At 37.3% G+C, this 22,258-nt stretch overlaps 1 long non-coding RNA gene across 1 annotated transcript; it reads left to right on the top strand.

The window, feature by feature from the left end:
• Window positions 1-752: 752 nt before the first annotated feature.
• Window positions 753-20,888, top strand: LOC132437335 (uncharacterized). The gene is made up of 3 exons (XR_009522004.1): window positions 753-845; window positions 3,141-3,220; window positions 20,577-20,888. It is a non-coding gene; the product is annotated as an uncharacterized lncRNA (long non-coding RNA).
• The last annotated feature ends 1,370 nt before the right edge of the window (window positions 20,889-22,258 follow it).

Consider the following 22,258-nt stretch of genomic DNA (forward strand, 5'->3'; position numbering starts at 1 on the left):
TATATGTACCAATAAATCCCATTCCAATCTAAAAATAATCATTTTTTCATGTATCTACAAATATCTGAATTTTAGATTTTTAGACTGTTGCATTTCTTCTATCATGTATCTTCTAATCTCATCTTCTGTACTCATTTATTTTCTTGTTATTATTTACCTTTTACTTATGGGAGAGGATAATTTTAATTGCTAAAGATTTTAACTATCATGTGTTACATTCTATATATTGTTATAGATTTTTCATACATTTAAGGAGTGAAATACATTTAAGTTTCATGGCATCATGAATTTTGGTACAGTTAGGAAGATATTTTCTACTTCTGTAAGGTGAAATGGACATTTCTTTCCATTCTTCTTTTTTATCAGTTATTATTTTTTTTTCCATTAAACTTTAAGCAAGCCCCCAGAATAGCTAACTAGCAGCAAATTCCTGAATGGACTGCTGCTGAATCCACAGCAATGTTTGAATGAATTAATGAATAAATAAATAAATAAATGTAACTGTGACCAAGTTTCCTACTCTTCTGCCAAGTCTAAGTGCAACACAAGATTCTTTCATCGCTTAAGAAAGAACTTTAGGCTGAGAATGAGGCCAAGACTTGATGTTGGCCATTCCTTTGAGGGACACTTCTGTCCATGACGATGCCCGGGACAGCTCTCCCTCAGCCATCTTTACCCTGTTCCACAGCCTTAATAGTGATATTTTACAACTGACTGGGAACACAGAACTTTCTTTCTAAAGCAAATTTTAACTGATTTCAAGAAAAATGTCATCTCTCCCCATCAGAAGAGGAAGGTGCAAGAGGAAGGAACATTGAGTAAAGGAGAGATAGAGGAAAGAAGAGGTAAGCTAGTAGCTTCATCTTTAAATGCAGAGAGCTTGTAATTCTAAATTCTATCTAAAATTGATAGAGCAAAAAAAAAAAAAACTGAGTGAAACTGAATTTTTTATAGTAACAAATGTAAAAAAACAGATGAACTGAAAATAATAACTATATTAGGAAGAGAGGAGGCATAAGATGGAGAGGTGGTATGAATGAGTTTAAGGCCTTGTCTATTGAACTCCTGCTAGAATAGATTATGTCTAAAGTTGATAAATCAAGAAAGAAAAGTAAAAGCATATTATTTGGAGGGCCAGATGTAGTGACAAGAAGGATTAAAAATGGAAATTTGGAACTGGGAATAGTGGAGGGTAGACCAGAAGTCAGGGAGGGTAGAGCCATATAAGCCTTTCTGCAATTTTATATTTAAATCATGTGCATGAACTACTGTGATAAAACCTAAATATATGCATAAAAAGGCAAAACAAACCCAATGATCAGTCTTAGCATTACCAACAGTTAGACAGTATCGTCTCATAATAAGATGCAGTAACAATGAATTACTGACTATGAATTATTTTTGCCTTAAAAAGAACCTAAATGTAATTGAACATTTATATTCTAACCACCAGTTTATTGGAAATACATGGAGTAAAAAAAAAAAATTTTAAGCTAAACAAGTCAAGAAGGAAGCAATCAACCAAATTCCAAAATGTCGGACATACTAAAGGACAAATGATCTAGTTTCTAACAAATCAATGGCAAATAAAAAGGGTGGGGGAGGAGACTATTACAGCATGAAAGGGACTTAAGAGACATAAAATACGAATACAATATGTGAAACACAATTGATTCCTGATTTGAATAAACCAACTGTAAGGATTCATCTTTGAGAAACAAGAAAATTTGAATATAGACTGGATATCAGATGACATTAAGGAGTTACAATAAGGCATGATAATGACAGAATGAGTATGTTAAAAGTGCCTTTGTGGTTACAAATGAATATGAAAGTATTTATAGGTAAAATGACATGATATCTTGAATTTGCTTTTAAAATGTCTCAGCAAAATAAAATGTTGGGGGTAGTAGTGATAAAAAATGATGAAAATAAATGATGATTTTTGTCTCCAGGTGATGAGTACATTGTAGTTCATTATACAGTGCTATGTTCTCAATTTTTTTGAAAGTTTCTACAATAAAAAGATTTTTAAATTTTAAGAAGCAAATGGATTCAGATGTACTGGGAGATTTTATTTAGTAACGTATGATTGTGTAGAAAAATGAAAATACATAGATAAGCAAAAGTAAGATTGAAATCATACGATGTTATTGTGATATATATCACTCCACATCTTTTTCTAAGTATGTGTGTGGGTAAGATAGTGGTGGTTTCCACTTGAAGAAATATGATTTTTCCTGAGAGACAGGAATTAAGACCTGGACAAGAGTGCTGAGCTGATTCTAGGGTTGGTTTGTGACAACTTGTAAAACCCTCTGGACCCAGCTACCGTATACTTTGCCTTGGAAACAGGGTTATGAGTGAACGTTAGAAGAATCATGAGTTTGTGAGCACAGCCAACCTTCCTGTTAGTATTTCTGGTTGAAGAAAAGAACACTGAACAAAGAATTTTCCTCCCTCACAATCCAAGGATCATTGGGCTGGGCAGGAATGTGAGCCAGAAGAGGGGGCAGTGAAAGAGCAGGCTTGACCCTAACCATATCATTTCAGGCTGACAAATCACACGGGCAACATCTGCCTTGTTGGAAACCTAGTTAAAACAACCAGCATTCAGTGCTACTGTACAGTCCTTCACCCTCAAGGAAGAGCTTTCAATTCTAGCTCTTGCAACATGGCTAGGAAAAGTAGGATGGGTCCTTTCGACTTGAGAAAACAGCCCTAGGTATTCTTGGAAATATCAATGAGGAAGGAGCCCAAGGTGAGAAAAACATTTTACTAGTCTTTGTAGGAAGGTGCTCCACGGTCATGTAGTAAATGCTGGGAACTATTTATTGAAAAGCCATTATTGGCCCCCTAAACAGTTAAGGAGAGTATTTCAGTTAAATACATATTTACATAAATATGATCATATGTACATACTCTTTGCTTTATCCCATTTAATAAATTGTGAACATGTCAATAAATAAACTATAATGTTATCTTGCTTGCAAGTATTCCATTACAGTACTACACTTCAGTTTGCTCAGTTTACCCTTTATATCTAGATATTTAGGTTGTTTCCCAATTTTTACTATTATAAAAAATGACACCATGGATATTTTTATAGTTAATCTTTGTGCTTATCCTTGTTTTCCTAGGATGAATTTCAAGCAGTAGAATTTCTGAGTCAATATGGTATTGTGAATGAACAAAACAAAATGAACTCCCCAGAACAGAGGTTAGTATATGTAAAGTATTAAATATATGATAAAGTAGACATCATGGATTAGTGTAGAATGGAATTATTTTACAATAAATGCTACTAAGCCAATTGCTAATAGCTGTTCATCAGATTTATTTTTAATACCCCTCTTTGTTATGTAAATAGTTTAAGATGGCTTACTAAGATATGTATCAAACAGCAAGATAAGGTAAATTTTAGATAGGAGAAACAAAGTAAAGAAAAAACAAACAAAAGGAGAGAGGTGTCTGTTTTAATGCATGCCTTGAAATACTATATATTTGCTGGACATAAGCCACAAATTTTAAATTTCAAGCATCAAATGAGAAGACAGAAAGTAGTTGTAGTTGTTTAATTCACATAGATAATGAAATAAAGACAACTTAGTTGCTAGGAAGAAGCACATATACTTGTCTGTAAACCCTGAAGGAAAATCCCACTAGGCTTTCCTACAGAACAAGGTATAAAAGAAATGGACAACACCCTTATAGTATGCATAGCAATGCATTTTATCAGGCTGTTTACTGCAACATCCTTCAACATAAGTTAATGGCATTGTGTCGAAATGCACATCAATACAAACTCCACAGGGGAAGGTGAGCAATAAAATGCAGTCCACACAGGCAGCAACTTATTGTATTGATTTCATCTAGGACAGAGTATCTAAAGGAGGATAAAGAGCATATTTTTTAACTCAATCCCTCTTAAATACAGTTTCTCTCAACCAGAGTTCTGACAGATGTAGACCATTAGTCAGTTTATACTTCTGAAATGTATGATGAGTATAGCCATGTTAAAAGTGGTGAACAGACCAATGAAATCCCTTACAAGTATACATAAACCTTGGTATAAGTCCATCTCGTCTCTCTGAAGTGATCAGTGCAAGTAGCTTTAAACAGTTTAGATAGAATAACTGATCAGTAAATGGGTCCATAATCATTAGATCATGGTTGTAATTAAACACTGATATAAAGATATATTTAATATGTAATATTCCTGCTAGACTGTAAGCTTTGAGGGCAGGAATCATAGCTATCTCACTCATACAGAACTGAAATATCATAGGAATTTACAACCCACCACTACCACCTCTTTGTGTCTAGCATGGAATATTGACCTATAAATTCAGGCTTGTAATTTATAAGCCAAAGAGTGGCACATATGTCGGACAGAATGTTCAGTAAGTTAATCGTCTATAATTTGGGGGCGATTAAAAGAGCTTCTGTTTTATGAAAAACAATACACTAAAACTTGGGATCTCACATCATCAAATTCTACCTGTTGAGTTAAGGAACATGCAAGCAAGAGCTAAAGCCCAAAATTAAGACAGATTCTTGACAATGTTAATGTCAGGAATGCCTCCCCAGTTGCTTCATTTAGCTTAAATCTTTTTTTTTTTTAACATCTTTATTGGAGTATAATTGCTTTACACTGGTGTGTAAAGTTTCTGCTTTAGTTTCTGCTTTATAACAAAGTGAATCAGTTATACATATACATATGTTCCCATATCTCTTCCCTCTTGCATCTTCCTCCCTCCCACCCTCCCTATCCGTATTTGGTAGTGTATATATGTCCATGCCACTCTCTCACTTTGTCACAGCTTACCCTTCCCCCTCCCCATATCCTCAAGTCCATTCTCTAGTAGGTCTGTGTCTTTTTTTTTTTTTTTTTTTTTTTTGCGGTACGCTGGCCTCTCACTGCCGTGGCCTCTCCCGTTGCAGAGCACAGGCTCCGGACACACAGGCTCAGCGGCCATGGCTCACGGGCCTAGCCGCTCCGCGGCATGTGGGATCTTCCCGGACCGGGCCACAAACCCGTATCCCCTGCATCGGCAGGCAGACTCTCAACCACTGCGCCACCAGGGAATCCCCCAGGTCTGTGTCTTTATTCCCGTCTTACCCCTAGGTTCTGTCATACAGAGTGAAGTAAGTCAGAAAGAGAAAAACAAATACCGTATGTTAACATATATATAACCTAAGGAAAAAAAAAAGTCATGAAGAACCTAGTTTAAAGCTTCAATCATACTGTATCTGGGTTCTGCAAAGATGGAGTGGGGACCTTTGGTTTACAAACTGGAAAAAGTAAATCTTCCAGAAGTACTGTACTCCTTAAACAAATGCGTCTCTAATTGATGGCCCTGTAGGCAGCTGTGGAGCTCATATTTCACAGCTTGCTTTTCTAGGATGCACCCTGCCTGCTGGCAGATGAGGGCAGGGTCGGCGGTGGGGGAGAAAAGTAAGAAACTTATGAGCCTTCTTCTCTTCATTCTTTGCCCTTGTTTACTTCATGTATGTTTTTCTAGCATGTAGGGCACTTTGTAACATGTCTTGTACTATGAGGCACTTGGATCCTACCTTGTATGTATTCCAAATTTTTAACTGAATTGTTACATATTTTAAAATTATCCAATAGCATGTTTTTCCTAAATAAACTAGCAAAAAGTAACTCTGTTTGAGATTCTAAGCTCTCCCACTCATGAGTTATGAAGAGTCCAGAGAAAGGTCTGGTGATATCATAATGAATTCTATGCTTAGAATACTGGTTCTATGAAAATGTTCTTATTTGTATTTTTGTTTTTGCTCTGGCAGAACATGTAAAAATAAGTTATTAATACAGAAGTGAAACATGCATAGGAGTAGAAGTCTTATTTTTTTCTACTATTACTTTAGATGATACGCATAGCATGGGACTTCCCTGGTGGCGCAGTACTTAAGAATCTGCCTGCCAAAACAGGGGACACAGGTTCGAGCCCTGGTCTGGGAAGACCCCACATGCAGCAGAGCGACTAAGCCCGTTCACCACAACTACTAAGCCTGCACTCTAGAGCCTGTGAGCCACAACTACTGAGCCCACATGCCATAACTACTGAAGCCCACATACCTAGAGACTGTGCTCCACAATAAGAGAAGCCACTGCAATGAGAAGCCTGCGTGCCACAACGAAGAGTAGACCCCGCTCACTGCAACTACAGGAAGCCCACGCTCAGCAACAAAACCCAACACAGCCAAAAAAATAAATAAATACATAAATAGAAGGGATCTACAAGATGGCAGAGGAGTAAGACATGGAGATCACCTTCCTCCCCACAAATACATCAAAAATAGATCTACATGTGGAACAACTCCTACAGAACACCTAGTGAACGCTGGCAGAAGACCTCAGACTTCCCAAAAGGCAAGAAAACCCCACGTACCTAGGTAGGGCAAAAGAAAAAAGCAGAGACAAAAGAATAGGGACAGGACCTGCCCCTCTGGGAGGGAGCTGTGAAGGAGGAAAATTTTCCACACACTAGGAAGCCCCTTCACTGGCAGAGACAGGGGGTGGTGGGGGGGAAGCTTCAGAGCCACAGAGGAGAGCGCAGCAACAGGGGTGCAGAGGGCAAAGCAGAGAGATTCCTGCACAGAGGATCGTTGCCGACCTGCACTCACCAGCCTAAAAGGCTTGTCTACTCACCCGCCGGGACGGGTTGGGGCTGGGAGCTGAGGCTCGGGCTTCAGAGGTCAGATCCCAGGGAGAGGACTGGGGTTGGCTGCGTGAACACAGCCTGAAGGGGGCTAGTGCACCACAGCTAGCTGGGAGGTAGTTGGGGCAAAAGTCTGGACTTGCCTAAGAGATAAGATACCACTGTTTCGGGGTGAGCGAGGAGAGGGGATTCAGAGCACTGCCTAAACGAGCTCGAGATGGGCGTAAGCTGCGGCTATCAGCTCAGACCCCAGACACGGGCATGAAACGCTAAGGCTGCTGCTGCTACGCCACCAAGAAGCCTGTGTGCAAGCACAAGTCACTATCCACACACCCCTCCTGGGAGCCTGTGCAGCCCGCCACTACTGCCAGGGTCCTGTGATCCAGGGACAACTTCCCTGGGAAGACACACAGCAGGCCTCAGGCTATTGCAACGTCACACCAGCCTCTGCCGCTACAAGCTCTTCCCGCATTCCAATTGTAACTACCATACCCCTCCCTCCCTGCAGCCTGAATGAGCAAGAGCCCGCGAATCAGCCGCGGCTTTAAGAGGGCAACCTACATGCAGACCTCGGGTCAAAACCAAAACTGAACACCAGAAGCTGTGGAAACAGAAGAGAAAGGGAAATTTCTCTGTGCAGCCTCAGGAGCAGTGGATTAAATCTCCACAATCAACTTGAGGTACCCTGCATCTGTGGAATACCTGAATAGACGACGAATCATCCCAAAATTGAGGAGGTGGACTTTGGGAGCAACCGTCGACTTGGGGTTTGCTGTATGCGACTGACTAGCTTCTGATTTTTACGTTTATCTTAGTACAGTTTTTAGCACTTGTTATCATTGGTGGATTTGTTTATTGGTTTGGTGGCTCTCCTTGATTTTTTATTTTCTTATTTTAAAAGTTTTTTTAATTTTTATTTTTTCACTCATTTATTTATTTCTTTCTTTTCTCCACACTTTTCTTCTGAGCCGTGTGGCTGAGAGGGTTTTGGTGCTCTGGCCTGGTGTCAGGCCTGAGCCTCTGAGATAGGAGAGCGGAGATCAGGATATTAGACCACCACAGATCACCTGGCCCCACATAGTATCAATCGGCAAGAGCTCTGCCAGAGATCTCTGTCTCAATGCTAAGACTCAGCTCCACCCAACGGCCAGCAAACTCCAGGGCTGGACACCACATGCCAAACAACTAGCAAGAAAGGAACACAACCCCAACCACTGGCAGAGAGGCTCCCCAAAATCATACTAAGTTCACAGACACCCCAAAACACACCACTGGACGAGGCTCTGCCCACCAGAAAGACAAGATCCAGCCTCATCCACCAGAACACAGGCACCAGTACCCTCCACCAGGAAACCTACACAAAACACTGAAGCAACCACACCCAGTGGGGGCAGACACCAAAAACAATAGGAACTACAAACCTGCAGCCTGCGAAAAGAAGACCCCAAACACAGTAAGTTAAAAAAAAAAATGAGAAAACAGAAATATATGCAGCTAATGAAGGAGCAAGGTAAAAACCCACCAGACCAAACAAATGAAGAGGAAATAGGTAGTCTACCTGGAAAAGAATTCACAGTAATGATAGTAAAGATGATTCAAAATCTTGGAAATAGAATGGAGAAAATACAAGAAACGTTTAACAAGGACCTGGAAGAACTAAAGAACAAACAAACAATGATGAACAACACAATAAATGAAATTAAAAGCTCTCTAGAAGGAATCAATAGCAGAATAACTGAGGCAGAAGAACGGATAAGTGACCAGGAATATAAAATAGTGGAAATAACTCCCACAGAGCAGAATAAAGAAAAAAGAATGAAAAGAAATGAGGACAGTCTCAGAGACTTCTGGACAACATAAAAGGCACCAACATTTGAATTATAGGGGTCCCAAAAGAAGAAGAGAAAAAGAAAGGGACTGAGAAAATATTTGAAGAGATTATAGTTGAAAATTTCCCTAATATGGGAAAGGAAATAGTCAAGTCCAGGAAGAGCACAGAATCCCATACAGGATAAATCCAAGGAGAAACACGCCAACACACATATTAATCAAACTATCAAAAATTAAATACAAAGAAAAATATTAAAAGCAGCAAGGGAAAAGCAACAAAAAACATACAAGGGAATCCCCATGTAAGCTGATCTTTCAGCAGAAACTCTGCAAACCAGAAGAGAGTGGCAGGACATATTTAAAGTGATGAAAGGGGAAAACCTACAACAAAGATTACTCTACCCAGCAAGGATCTCATTCAGATTTGACAGAGAAATTAAAACCTTTACAGACAAGCAAAAGCTAAGAGAATTCAGCACCACCAAACCAGTTTTACAACAAATGCTAAAGGAATTTCTCTAGGCAGGAGACACAAGTGAAGGAAAAGACCTACAAAAACAAACTCAAAACAATTAAGAAAATGGTAACAGGAACATATGTATCGATAATCACCTTAAATGTAAATGGATTAAATGCTCCAACCAAAAGACATGGACTGACTGAATGGATACAAAAACAAGACACACATATATGCTCTCTACAAGAGACCCACTTCATACCTAGGGACACATACAGAATGAAAGTGAGGGGATGGAAAAAGATATTCCATGCAAATGGAAATCAAAAGAAAGCTGGAGTAGCAATTCTCATATCAGACAACACAGACTTTAAAATAAAGACTGTTGTAAGAGACAAAGAAGGACACTGCATAATGGTCAAGGGATCAATCCAAGAAGATATAACAATTGTAAATATTTATGTACCCAACATAGAGCACCTCAAAACATAAGGCAAATGCTAACAGCAATAAAAGGGGAAATCTACAGTAACACAATAATAGTAGGGGACATTAACACACCACTTATACCAAAGAACAGATCATTCAAAATGAAAATAAATAAGGAAACACAAGCTTTAAATGACACATTAAACAAGATGGACTTAACTGACATTTATAGGACATTCCATCCAAAACCAACAGAGTACACTTTCTTCTCAAGTACTCATGGAACATTCTCCAGGATAGATCACATCTTGGGTCACAAATCAAGCCTTGGTAAATTTAAGAAAACTGAAAACATATCAAGTATCTTTTCCGACCAAAATGCTATGACACTAGATATAAATTACAGGAAAAAAACTGTAAAAATACAAACACATGGAGGGTAAACAATATGCTACTAAATAACCAAGAGATCACTGAAGAAATCAAAGAGGAAATCAAAAAGTACCTAGAAACAAATGACAATGAAAACACGATGACCCAAAACCTATGGGATGCAATAAAAAACAGTTCTAAGAGGGAAGTTTATAGCAATACAATCCTACATCAAGAAATAGGAAAAATCTCAAGTAAACAACCTAATCTTACACCTAAAGCAACTAGAGAAAGAAGAAGAACAACAACAAAAAAACCCCAAAGTTAGCAGAAGGAAAGAAATCATAAAGATCAGATCAGAAATAAATGAAAAAGAAATGAAGGAAATGATAGCAAAGATCAATAAAGCTAAAAGCTGGTTCTTTGAGAAGATAAACAAAATTGATAAACCACTAGCCAGACTCATCAAGAAAAGAAGGGAGAAGACTCAAATCAACAGAATTAGAAATGAAAAAGGAGAAGTAACAACTGACACAGCAGAAATACAAAGGATCATGAGAGATTACTACAAGCAACTCTATGCCAATAAAATGGACAACCTGGAAGAAATGGACACATTCTTAGAAAAGAACAACGTTCTGAGACTGAACCAGGAAAAAATAGAAAATATGAACAGACCAATCACAAGCACTGAAATTGAGACTGTGATTAAAAATCTTCCAACAAACAAAAGCCCAGGACCAGATGCCTTCACAGGCGAATTCTATCAAACATTTAGAGAAGAGCTGACCCAAATCCTTCTCAAATTCTTCCAAAATATAGCAGAGGGAGGAACACTCCCAAACTAATTCTATGAGGCCACCATCACCCTGATACCAAAACCAGACAAAGATGTCACAAAAAAAGAAAATTATAGGCCAAATCACTGATGAGCATAGATGCAAAAATCCTCAATAAAATACTAGCAAACAGAATCCAACAGCACATTAAAAAGGGTCATACACCATGATCAAGTGGGATTATCCCAGGAATGCAAGGATTCTTCAATACATGTAAATCGATCAATGTGATATACCATATTAAGAAATTGAAGGAAAAAAACCATATGATAATCTCAATACATGCAGAAAAAGCTTTCAACAAAATTCAACACCCAATTATGATAAAAACTCTCCAGAAAGTGGGTATAGAGGCAACCTACCTCAAAATAATAAAGGCCATAAACGGCAAACCCACAGCCAACATCGTTCTCAATGGTGAAAAACTGAAACCATTTCCACTAAGATCAGGAACAAGACAAGGTTGCCCACTCTTACCACTATTATTCAACACAGTTTTGGAATTTTTAGCCACAGCAATCAGAGAAGAAAAAGAAACAAAAGGAATCCAAAGCAGAAAAGAAGAAGTAAAGCTGTCACTGTTTGCAGATGACATGATACTATACATAGAGAATCCTAAAGATGCTACCAGAAAACTACTAGAGCTAATCAATGAATTTGGTAAGGTAGCAGAATACAAAATTAATGCACAGAAATCTCTTGCATTCCTATACACTAATGATGAAAAATCTGAAAGAGAAATTAAGGAAACACTCCCATTTACCACTGCAACAAAAAGAATAAAATACATCGGAATAAACATACCTAAGGAGACAAAAGACCTGTATGCAGAAAACTATAAGACACTGATGAAAGAAATGAAAGATGATACAAACAGATGGAAAGAGATACCATGTTCTTGGATTGGAAAAATCAACATTGTGAAAATGACTATACTACCCAAAGCAATCTACAGATTCAATGCAATCCCTATCAAACTACCAATGGCATTTTTCACAGAACTAGAACAAAATATTTCACAATTTGTATGGAAATGCGAAAGACCCCAAATAGCCAAAGCAGTCTTGAGAAAGAAAAATGGAGCGGGAGGAATCAGGCTCCCTGACTTCTAACTATACTACAAAGCTACAATAATAGAAATATAAATCAATGGAACAGGACAGAAAGCCTAGAGATTAACCCCCACACATATGGTCACCTTATATTTGATACAGGAGGCAAGAATATACAATGGAGAAAAGACAGCCTCTTCAATAAGTGTTGCTGGAAAACTGGACAGCTACATGTGAAAGAATGAAATTAGAACGCTCCCTAACACCATATACAAAAATAAACTCCAAGTGGATTAAAGACTTAAACGTAAGGCCAGACCCTATAAAACTCTTAGAGGAAGACACAGGCAGAACGCTCTGTGACATCAGTCACAGAAAGATCCTTTTTGACCCACCTCCTAGAGAAATGGAAATAAAAACAAAAAGAAACAAATGGGATCTAATGAAACTTAAAAGCTTTGCACAGCAAAGGAAACCATAAACAAGACGAAAGATAACCCTTAGAATTGGAGAAAATTTTTGCAAAGAAGAAACTGACAAAGGATTAATTTCCAAAATATACAAGCACCTCATGCAGCTCAATATCAAAAAGCAAACAACCCAATCCAAAGATGGGCAGAAGACCTATACAGACATCTCTCCAAAGAAGTTATACACATTGCCATCAAACACATCAAAGGATGCTCAACATCACTAATCATTAGAGAAATGCAAATCAAAACCACAATGAGGTATCACCTCACACTGGTCAGAATGGCCATCATCCAAAAATCTACAAACAATACATGCTGGAGAGAGTATGAAGAAAAGGGAACCCTCTTGCACTGTTGGTGGGAATGTAAATTGATACAGCCACTATGGAGAACAGAATGGAGGTTCCTTAAAAAACTAAAATTAGAGCTCCCATACAACCCAGCAATTCCACTCGTGGGCATATACCCTGAGAAAACCGTAGTTCAAATAGAGTCATTTACCACAATGCTCATTGCAGCTCTATTTACAATAGCCAGGACATGGAAGCAACCTAGGTGCCCATCGACAGATGAGTGGATAAAGAAGATGTGGCACATATATACAATGGAATATTACTGAGCCATAAAAGGAAATGAAATTGAGTTATTTGTAGTGAGGTGGATGGTCCTGAAGTCTGTCATACAGAGTAAAGTAAGTCAGAAAGAGAAAAACAAATACCGTATGTTAACACGTATATATGGAATCTAAAAGAAAAAAAATGGTTCTGATGAACCTAGGGGCAGGACAGGAATAAAGATGCAGAAGTAGAGAATGGACTTGAGGACATGGGGAGGGGGAAGGGTAAGCTGGGACGAAGTGAGAGAGTAATACTGACATATATACGCTACCAAATGTAAAATAGCTAGTGGGAAGCAGCTGCATAGCACAGGAAGATCAGCTTGGTGCTTTGTGACCACCTAGAGGGATGTGAATGGGAATGTTGGAGGGAGATGCAAGAGGGAAGGGATATGGGGATATATGTATACATATAGTTGAATCACGTTGTTATACAGCAAAACCAACACAACATTGTGAAGCAATCATACTCCAATAGAGATGTTAAAAAAAAAAAGGAAGGGCAGATAAACCAGCTTAGGATTTCCCAGCCAATCCACAGAAGCAGGGGAAAAAATAAATTGGTGGTATTTTAAAAATAAACAAATAAATAAAATTTATTAAAAAAATATGCATAGCAAATGAAGAAGTTAAGTGAAATATTAAAATAGTTTTCATATGTATCCTCGATCTTAGTATTAGGGGAAAAAGTAAATTTCAATAATTACATTTGAATTTAACAAAGATTGTATTTAATCCAAGAATCCAAACTAAACTCAGGTAATATTTCATTTACTGTAACCTCAGTAATCAAGAAAAAAAGTTTTTCTTGAAAATAGACAAAATGAAATTCATTATTGAAACAACAGTTCGCACAACTACTTGAAGTGAAAAACAATAGAACCCTACGCTGAAAAAAACAAAGGGCAGGGTAGCATACATGTGCAATTACCCAGGAGCCTAAATCAATGCTACCCATCTGTGGAACATTGATGACTTGCTGGACTATCTATCTCTGCAGAGAATTCTGAAGTAGAAGGGGGAGGGGGATATAGTGATGGAGCAGAAATTGAGAGGGAAAAGGGAGAATTAATGGTCTGAGACTTTAGGAGAGGCAGGCAGGGTCCCTTGGAGTTTGCTAGAGAGAAGGAAAGAATTGAATCGACAAACATGACTTGATCCACTGAGTCAACGAACGCCTGAATGCTTACAACATGCCAGACCACGGTCCAGGCATTAATGACATCAATTTCAAATACTTGAAATAATACCTTCCAAGACATAGAACTTAGTAGTCCTTGATAAAATATTATATAACTGAAGCAAAGTAAGAAATGTGAGTACCAAGAAATGCATAGCAAATGGCAAGAGTCGACATGAGCAAATAAGCAGGACCGATAACTGCTGGGTTCGACTGTCACAACTAAAGCCTATCATCAGTTGAGGGATGCCAAAGCACTTGTGTTCCTTTGTTTTTATTTTTCTCTTGGAGAAATATGCTTTATACCAGCCTGTATGTTAGAACATGACTTATATTTCATAATATAAAGAGTCAGTTTTCAGTTGATGAGAGCAACAGGTTTTTTTTTTTCTGGTAGCACACATGGAACGTGTGGTCTCCTCTGAACCCCAACACACACACTGCTGATGTTCTTATTTGGATTTATTTGCACTTTGGAGCAAGATTTATAACTGCAAAACCTCTAAACATAACGGTGACTAAAATTTTATTTGCTTGACAAAATTAACAGTGTTGTAGACCTAAGATCAACAGATCTATAAATCTAAGATAAAAGCTTACTTTGAAACATATAATATTTCAAGGCTCCAGGGCCATATATGTCCTTACAGTGTCAGCTACTTTCTTTTGCCCCAACTCTATTTGAAAAACTGCTGTGGTGTCTTCTCTCCTAATCTGAGTTAAGTATCACATTTTTCCTCTGGTCTTGTCCTCACTGAGAGTCGCTGAAAGACAGGTGCCCTCCTTCTGTCAGCTGCTTGCTGCTCATCACTCATTGAAATAAGAAGACTCAGATAAAACCTTAGTCTGCTCTACCCCTATTCTTCTGAGGGGAAACTTCTTAGGAAAACACCAGGTGCCGTGTATAATTTTATAAATTGTAAGCCAGTTAAAAAACAAAAACTAAATGATTATTACCACAAACATCCAAAAGATACATTCTAACATCTTAAGCATAATAGAAATTCAATAAATATTTGCTGAATCAGTGCACAGATGAATGATAAAGAAAATCAACCTGCTTTTTTATTCACTATAGAGTTGAATTATACACATCTAATGATATGATGTTCTATTTACTTGTTCTGCATAATATTTTCCATGATTTTATATTGCTGTTCTCTTTTCTAACCTATGAAATACAATATTCTGCAACTTAAGTATATAAAAATTTTAATTACAAGTGGCACATTTTTAGACTGGGGTCTTTTCTCCTTAATAAAAACTATTTTTGACCCAGGAGATAACAGAGCCAAGACCACTTCCATCTATTTGGTCAATGATAACTGACCTAAAATGTCCTAAATTAGGTCATAGCATAAGACACCATACTGGCTGAAACAAGTCATTAGGCTGTTGCAACTTCTGACTTCTTTGGATTTTTCTAGATAATTATAAAAACATATTTTTTAAAAAAAAGAAGAAAAAGTAAAAAAACACTTTTTATACCTCATACAGACATGACATTTAGACCTTCATAGTTCACAATTTCCACAAAAGCTAAATGACTATTGCCAGTCACCTAGAGCTGTCATAGATTATAAAGCAATTGAGACCTTTTTAAGAGTTCATAATGACTATTTTTTCTTAGAATATTATGGCAAGCAACAAATGACATTCAGCTGCATTTAAGTCATTTTAATGGTTTGATTGGATCACATTTATTATTAGGATGAAAAACTCAGAAGGCACATTTTTCGTAATCTGTACAAATTATTGTTGTACATGCATTACATAGACTCTTCTCAATTCCTGGGTTCAAGGGCATAAAGGTAGTCTTGAGATTTTAGGTTTACCTCCATTACCTTGAGTTGGTGCATTAACACTAGACTGTATCCTCAGCATTTTATAGGAACTCTTTCTGTTGCCATAGGGCCTTCATGTCTACATATTTTTATGCATGAGAAGATATATAGAGCTATGACCAGAAGGAAGTATTTCTGAAAGCAAGCCACAATCATAGATAAGTCTTTTAAATAATATGGAAGACAAGTGTAGTGAGCAAATCTGTGTACTGGCTGGAGTGACAGGTACAGATAAAGTCAAGTTCTGGTTATCAAGAAAGGACAGAAAGGGCTTCCCTGGTGGCGCAGTGGTTGAGAGTCCGCCTGCTGATGCAGGGGACACGGGTTCGTGCCCCAGTCCGGGAAGACCCCACATGCTGCGGAGCGGCTAGGCCCGTGAGCCATGGCCACTGAGCCTGCACGTCCAGAGCCTGTGCTCCGCAACGGGAGAGGTCACAACAGTGAGAGGCCTGCATACCGCAAAAAAAAAAGAAAGGACAGAAAGAAGCTCAGTGCTTAAGAAAAGTGAATGGAAATGTGCTGCCTGAATGCTCTGAAACAGACACTGAGGTCTGGATGACAGTTTCCATTTTCACTTACTGCTTACACAAGATTGATGACAAGTGGTAGACGAAGGAAAAAAAGATCGTCCCAATCCTATATATACACAGCATCTTTCAGCAGTTTCCTTGGGAATATTAAATTTATTGTTTTTAAATCCTAAACCCAGATATAGTTCTAAAGAGTAATCAAGAATCTAACCAAAATTACATTAACACACAGGATTTGAAAGCATGGAATAATGAAAGCTAAAAATACATTTAAGAAGAGAGGTTTGAAATTTAAACTAGTCTTTCATAATATTCAATATATAATTGATCTGATGCATGCACTTAACTTTACAGGATGTAAAATAGCATTCAGTGACATTTTATTTTTACTAAACTTAGGTAACCACACTTTTTTGGAATGCCATCCATGAGTCATGGTACATGTTGAAATCATTCCTCTTTGGTAGCATGAATATATAGGCCTTTAACCAAACATTAAACTATCTCCTATCATTTCTGAAATAGAGTAGATTCAAGGATAGAATCGGATAATAATGGTTCGCTGGTTTTGTATGTGTCAACTTCCTGGTGTATCATCCCTTTCTTCAGTCATAGTGTCAATTGTCATCATCATCATTGTCATCATCATCATCATCCTCTAAAATGATAGAATGTTTGTACTAGAAGGAACGTTAGAGATAAAGTTGCCAAAGTGCTTAATTTTCAAGAAATTAAGGTCTGAAGAAGCTAAACAATACAGGACAACCTGGCAAAAGATCAGGAATTCAAGTATCACCACACATAAGCCAATACTTTGCTACTAATTTTGCGTGACTCTGAATGTCTGCTTCTATTATATTGTATTTCATTTCATTCATAGTAAGGCACTATCAAGTATATGTCACATAATTATTTTATATACCATTTTAAAAACTGATAATGGACATTAAACTATGATACACCGCCAACTGTATGCCACATCTTCATTTCAAAGATGTTAATTGTGAAAAAATAGGAGTCTTAGAACTGCTGAAATATGATTATCACATACTATACATGAAGGAAAGGATCACTTTTTGGACCAATCAAATTCATAATTAGATAATTGATGATTATCTAATTCATACAACTTTAATTTTATAAGCAATTGAGATCCAGAAGAGCAAGTGACTTTTCTTAAATCACATAGAGATCTGATATAAATATTAAGACTTAAACACAAATTTGGACCAGCTGTGATGGCAGCTTTCATAACTTTAATTCCTGTCTCAAACAGTAGGTCACTCTGTGACAGTGGGTGAGTCATATGGCCCTCTCTCTGAATCACTGGCTTAAGAAAAGAGGTCTGCAATAAGAAAGTAGCACCCAGTGATCTGTGCAAGTCCTTCCAGACCTAATGGTCTTTAATGCATGTATGCAATAGAATATTCTACACACAATATATCACGGTCCTTATTAATTACTTGCAAGAGAAATTGACATCTTTTCTCCATCTTATACTGAATTCAGTAGGAAAGCTATAAAATAAAAATTCAAAATGTTTATGAAGGATCTGATTCTCACCATGTCTACTATGATCACCACTTTCTTTCCACTCTCCCATTTCATGAAAAAATTTATTGAAACTTCAGATATATGTTGGATATCAGTATCTTTGTGGTCATAATTTGTAGATTGTAACAGAGTCTAATGTTCACTATTCACATCTAGACCCAACATATTAGGGTTTGTTAAGCATAAAACCCTGAGAATTCACCACTCATTACACTTGTAGGACTATGTGATGCCCTTCCAGTCTCCTGAGACTGAAGGTTGAGACTAGACATAGGTCTGGACCCTGCTCAGACCAGACATCCTGGAGCAGGACCTTACAGTGATAATCTAGGCAGCCACCTGGGAGAGACACTACAACGGGACTGAGGGACCAGCACAGAAACCACACAGAGGTTGGGGTACTGGAGGGGATGCTTTGGTATCCCATGCAGATCACCCATTTAGGACTGAGGCACTTATTCCTCCAGCTGCCAGGGGTGTTCACCAACAACGGTACACAGCTGAGTCCCACTATAAGTAAGCATTGCCCTCAACCAAAGAGAGTCGATTCACCCAAGCTTATGCCCTCCCCAGGGGCAACCTATATCCAATGACTGAGCAGTGTGGGGTACATAAGCCCAATATCCTTGCCTCAAGTCAGGACAACTCTGAGAGTCCATACCAGCCCCAGAGACCCCCATGGGGTCCACTGAGTGTTGCAACTGCATGGTAATTCAGCTTCTCCCCCTGCCCAGTCCATATTCCCTCTCTCCCTCACAGGTGTTTTTCCCAAAAGCACTCCCAATACATCACTTGCATGTAAATCTCTGTTCCAGAGTCTGATTTCCAGGGGAACTGGAAACTGGAACTGTGGCCTTCTGCCCATACTACCTCCCCCTTTTTGGGAAAAGAGGTTAAATTTATATAAATTAGATAATCTTATGTTGAATAATATTTTTGTTGTGTTAAATAATTCTATAATAAATATAAGTATTTTGAAAATCTACCTTTGCCAGTGTCCACATCTTTACATTAAATCCACTTAATATGTTTTACACTGTGGGTTTTAGACCTGCAGTTGTTTTGTTACTGCCTTCATATATATTTGTAAACCAATTGTTGGATACTATTCAAATATATATATAAATACTACAATCTATTTAGCTAAATCACTATCTATATATTTTAGACTAGCTTTTATGTAATGTATATAATTTCTGCATATGATATAAAAAATAATAACTACACAGAAGAATATAAAATAAGTAACATCTCCCTTACACTTCTCCTTGACTTCTAGGTCCCAATGGTAACCACTTTATATTGTCTGTTTTTTGGTTTTTGGGGGAACTGCCATTACAACTCTAAATAATGTAATTGAACTTTTATTTTCATAGTTTATAAATATAAATAGTATCTGTTGATACTTATTAAAGATAAATTTATACTATATTTTATCACTCCTGCCACCTCTTCACTTTGTTTCACTATGTTATTATATGTAGTTCTTCTAATGGTTTCTCTTTTACGTGTAAAAAGTACACTGAAGCCTCAAATTCTTGATTCACCATTGTGAGACATTATTCATTACCTTCCCACTACTTATGATAATAGTAAGTAGTGAGACTGGGCCTGAAGTGAAATAATTATAATTCTCTTCCCCTTAAAAGAAAAGCAACCATGCATCTAGTTCTTCTGAATTCTCTTTTAATTTTTTCCTGAATTTCATCACTTTTCTTAGATATAATCACCTACCTTTACTTATTGTATCCTGTTCCATCTTTCTTTACTCATTTTATTGTTTTGGTCATTTTACTGACTTACTCCCTGAGAATGATATTTTACACGTAGAGTGTATGAACAGTAAATGTTCCAAGTACTATTGTGTCCAAATTTTTTTATTTTTCTGATAACTTAGCTGGATATAAAATTCTGGGATTAAAACCCTCAAAAATTTGAAGAAATTCTTCCATGATCTTCTGATATCCATTGATGCCAGAGTAGTTCTCGTCCCCTTGAAGTGACCTGTTTTTTTGCTTTTTCTCTCCAAAAGGCTTTAGAATATTCTTTGTCATATGGGTCTTAAATTTCACCATATTGTATCTAGGTGTGGTTTGGGGGTTTTGTTCAGTTTTTATTTTTCTTTTTATTAAACACACTCAGCATTTGGCAGACCCTTTCCATTTAAAGACTATTTCTTCAGACCTGAGTTGGCATTTTGTTTTTTCTATTTAATGGCTCATTAGTATCCTCTCCTCTCTCGACTTTATTTCCTTTTTTTTTTTTTTTTTTTTGGCTGCACCTCATGGCATGCAGGATCCTAGTTCCCCAACCAGGGATCGAACCCATGCCCCCTGCAGTGGAAGCACAGAATCCTAACCACTGCCAGGGAATTCCCCCTTTATTTCCTATTTTTAAACTTCACATTAGAAGAATATTGCATCTCTTAAAATATTCATACATGTATTTTAGTTTTTCTCATTTTTTTAAACTTTTTATTGCCTAGCTCTGTGTTCTCAACTTTATCTTCCAAATAACAAGCTTGGTACTCACACAAGTCTATTTTATTTCTCATTCATCCACTGAATGGTGTTTATTTAAGGAAACATAATTTTAAGTTCTTTCTTTTTCATTCAGGTTTATTCTTGATTTATGGGCACAATTCTTCTGAGGTTAATAATTAGATTTTTTTATATGCATTTCTTATTTAACTGAAATGTCTCCCTTTCTAACAGAGTTTTTGAGCCTTGATGGTGGATACTGTGGTGTGCCGCCCACATGCCCATACAGGAAGAGCTTGTTACCCTAACTGTGAAAGTATTCTGCTGTCAGCCACATCAGCTGCAGAGAGCCCCATTCCACAAGGTCACGTCCCTTCCCAGGATTTCCCACATCTCATGAGGGCTTGATCTGGCCTAACCTGGGACAACTCTGAAGGGTCACTGCAGTCCAGAGCTCCCCTTATCATTGGCTGAGGCTCTCATTAGGCCTCCATCACAGCTCAACTTCTCTCTATGCCACGAGAAAGAAGGAAATATGGAATATTATTCAGCCACGAGAAAGAAGGAAATCCTGCCACCTGCAACAATATGGATGGGCCTTGAGGGCATTATGCTAAGTGATAATCCAGACAAAGAAAAATACTGTATGATATTACTTACATGTGGAATCTAAAAAAGCTGACCTTATAGAAACAGAGATAGAATGGTGATTACCAGGGGCTGGGAGAAAAGGGGATTGGGGAGATCTTGTTTAAGGGTACAAACTTACAACTAACAGATAAATTAGTTCTGGATGTTTAATGCACAGTGTAGTGATTACAGCCAACCGTACTGTATCCTTCACACTGCTAAGAGCATAGTTCTTAATTGTTCTCCCCATCCAAAAAGAAATGATAATTATGTAAGTGATAGAGGTGTTAGGTAATGCTTTGGTGGTAATCAGATTGCAATGTATAAATGTATCAAATCAATACTTTGTACACTCTAAACTTATACAATGTTATATGTCAATTATATCTCAATTTTAAAAAAGAATGAATGTATCACTTCTGTTTCTTAACTGGAAAAAGGATTCAGAGAAGAGGTGAGATTTTATAGATGTCATAAAAGATGATGTTGACTTTGTCTCTAATCCATTCTGAAAATGCTGGATAATAGCAGGTCTCCATACATGTATACATCACAGCAACATTAAATGAAAGTAACAGTTCTACTTTCCCCCTTTAATACTTTATGCTACCAAGAAAATCTCTTTGAAGAGAGTGGTTTTGAAATAAGTATTATTGATTGACAAAACCACAAGAAATTTTAAATATTTTAAACCATTGCCTCATTTCCATTTTCAAAAATGAGAGCTCATTGAGCTCCTCTGAAGTCAAAGCAGCTTGGAAAGTATGTGATAATTTGAGGGCAGGCCAACAACCTGATCCAAAACATTTCATATGCCTAGAACAGATGTAAAATGCATCTCAACACTATAAAGATATGGTTAATCCTATTCACATGGAGGGGGAAGTGTGAGATCAAATTTACTATAAACTGATTATCTTCCTTCCTTCCCTGAATTCAAGTTTTCTAAATTTCAAGCTATGAGTAATGACAAAGAAATGGACTAAATCCTATGTTGTCTGAATCTAACCATCTGCTATTCAAAATTATGTTTAGAAAAGGACACATAGGGACAAAGCAATCAGAATCTCTTCTACTGCAAACATTCTTTAAATTAAAAAAAAATTTCCTTAAATAGCAAGAATCTCACAAGAAAATAAATCTTGAAAATTCAGTCATCCACTTGACCATGAAAAACAAAGCATCAAGACATTTTTAATAAAAATGTTATTTCAGTTTCAGATTTGAATCTAGCACTTTAAAAATATAAAGTACTTAAAATTGCTTACAGTGTTATTTTTGTTTGT

The sequence above is a fragment of the Delphinus delphis genome, chromosome 14 (assembly GCF_949987515.2).
Source record: "Delphinus delphis chromosome 14, mDelDel1.2, whole genome shotgun sequence".
Classification (NCBI taxonomy): Eukaryota; Metazoa; Chordata; class Mammalia; order Artiodactyla; family Delphinidae; genus Delphinus; species Delphinus delphis.